Here is a 2,958-nt window from a genome sequence, read left to right as displayed (position 1 = left end):
GTGTAAGACACGGGATAAACACATTTATTTATGTAAGACACGGGATAAACACATTTATTTATGTGAGACACGGGATAAACACATTTATGTGTGTAAGACACGGGATAAACACATTTATGTATGTAAGACACGGGATAAACACATTTATGTATGTAAGACACGGGATAAACACATTTATGTATGTGAGACATGGGATAAACACATTTATGTATGTAAGACACGGGATAAACACATTTATGTATGTAAGACATGGGATAGGAACTTGTTTGTCCGTGTCACTAATGTATAGTACAAATTAAGACAGGAACTTGTTTGTCCGTGTCACTAATGTATAGTACAAATTAAGATAGGAACTTGTTTGTCCGTGTCACTAATGTATAGAACAAATTAAGATAGGAACTTGTTTGTCCGTGTCACTAATGTATAGAACAAATTAAGATAGGAACTTGTTTGTCCGTGTCACTGATGTATAGAACAAATTAAGAAAGGAACTTGCTTGTTCGTATCACTAATGTATAGAACAAATTAAGATAGGAACTTGTTTGTCCGTATCACTAATGTATGGTACAAATTAAGAAAGGAACTGGTTTGTCCGTATCACTAATGTATAGTACAAATTAAGATAGGAACTTGTTTGTCCGTGTCACGTAATGTATAGCAGAATTTAATAAATAATGCAGCAAATGACATAATGAAATCAGTTGCTGGCTCTTCAGCCAGTCACGAAAAGTTCTCCGATATATCTTTAATAAGAAACAAAGTTATATAACCATAACTGTTGACTGTATCTGTTCCAAACACACTACTATACCTGAAAGTGTGTCCAGGATGTTGGATTGTATATGATGATAACTTTAATATAGTACCCAACAATTGTGGGGTATATCTGTTGACAATACACTAATATACCTGAAAGTGTATCCAGGTTGGTAGAGTGTATATGATCATAACTTTAATATAGTACCCAACAATTGTGGGCCGTTCCTGCTGCCGATAAGCTAATATACCTAAAAGTGTATCCAGGTTGGTAGAGTGTATATGATCATAACTTTAATATTGTACCCAACAATTGTGGGCCGTTCCTGCTGCCGATAAGCTAATATACCTGAAAGTGTATCCAGGTTGGTAGATTGTATATGATGATAACTTTAACATAGTACCCAACAGTTGTGGAGCGTTTCTGCTGCCAACACATTTGAAACATAGTCGTCTAACGTGCAATAATTTAGCTTCAGATGATTTTGTAGTTCTTATAATGTCCACTTTTCATAATTAAATCTTTTCTTTAACTCCATGTCCGTTATTTTGCTCTTTAATTGTCAGTCTGTCTGTCATTTCTCTCCAACTCTTTATTCCGAACTTCTGACTGATTTCACAATCTCTTCTCTTAGGAAAATAAGTTTATAATTTTTTTTATAAATTCGGAATTATTTTCCTTAGCGTGTAGGTGTATAGATGATTTAATTAGTATTAACAATGCAATATTAAGTAATTATATTGGTAACGTTTATCTTTCATATCAAATACAATATTTAGATTTATATTAATATTTATGATAAAAGAAATTAATTCAAACCTTCCCTCTTCAAACAATAATTTACCAACAAATGACATACAGAGCACTGTACATTCACAACTTCTTAGGTATTGTAAGATTTGTAGCAATGTACAGTTTTAATATCTAATGTAAATATATTTGTACAAAAAAATTATTTTAACGGCTTTGATGAAAAAAACCTTAATTAAATATGTTAAATTATTTTATAATAAATAAATATATAATGTATGTATATAAATTTGAAAGTAATAACATAAATAAAATTATAATATATACAATAAAAATAATGTCCAAAATTGATTGGAGGAGAAGTAATTAGAATTACTTATTTAGACAATTGTATACCTTACACAGGTGAATTACTGTAATTGTATCACTTTCCCTATACAACACCTGCTACTGTTTGGATCTCTTTAGAACCATTAAAGATCCAGATAGTGGTATGGAAGGGTGGTGAATGGGAGCTATACTAATAATTTAGGTTAAGCTTAGTATAGTAACAGCTTAACATCTTGGGGAAAGGTGGTAAAGATGTGGGACGTTATGGGATAGAGCACCCATATCTGCTCCTTTTCGTGTTTTTTTCTAAGCATGTGAGGCCGGTGAAGTTGAGGATAAACTGGATACACAGTATAGTCCCAACACAATTTGGGTTTTACTTCCACCGGTACCTCAAAAATCGAGGGCACATTACATAATGAGCACCCTATGAATTTGTGCCATGATATTGAATATTTATTTCGTGACTGCGTTTTTATTTTTTCAAGTAAATTTTTCGTTTTTTATTCATTTTTCCCCTTTATAAAATTGATTTAATTTTCTTAAGAAAACTTCTAATTCCAAAAGAACCATATTTTCATGTTTTCTTAATGTTTTTTTCTTTTAGGACATGTAATGCAAAACATAAAAGATTATTTTTAGAAAAATATTTCAGTAGAAGTAGCAGTGATTGTGTAACGCCAGTTGCAATTGTGAACCGTAGAAACTATCACTGACAGTAAAGTAAGATGTATTAAGTTATAAAAGATTATGAAATCAATTGCATTTCTATAATAAAAAGAGAAAGTGTAATTACAGTAAGATTTTGATTTAAAAAAGTAAAGTATATCGGATAAACTAACTAATTGTATTTATTTTTGAGCATTTTTAAATGTACTTAATTTATACAAGGTGTGTATTGTATATTTATACATTTGGAAAATATATGTCTTTAATTCAGGTTATGGTTTGGCATGGCCAGGTGATTTGGACGCTCGGCTCGCAATCTGCGGGTTGCGGGTTCGAATCCCCATCCCACCAAACATGATCGCTCTTTTAGCCGTGGGGGCGTTATAATGTGACGGTCAATCCCACTATTCGTTGGTAAAAGAGTAGCCCAAGAGTTGACGGTGGGTGGTGAT

At 32.0% G+C, this 2,958-nt stretch overlaps 1 protein-coding gene across 2 annotated transcripts in view; it reads right to left on the bottom strand.

Annotated features, from left to right (window-relative positions):
* LOC106457936 (paired box protein Pax-6-like) overlaps window positions 1-2,958 on the bottom strand; it is a 104,587-nt gene that overhangs the window by 9,660 nt on the left and 91,969 nt on the right. The gene's annotated exons all lie outside the window — the stretch shown is intronic.

This window comes from Limulus polyphemus, unplaced genomic scaffold (genome assembly GCF_000517525.1).
Source record: "Limulus polyphemus unplaced genomic scaffold, Limulus_polyphemus-2.1.2 Scaffold394, whole genome shotgun sequence".
NCBI classification, from domain to species: Eukaryota; Metazoa; Arthropoda; class Merostomata; order Xiphosura; family Limulidae; genus Limulus; species Limulus polyphemus.
Note: the sequence above shows the minus strand (reverse complement) of the source record. Positions and strands in the feature narration are given on the sequence as shown.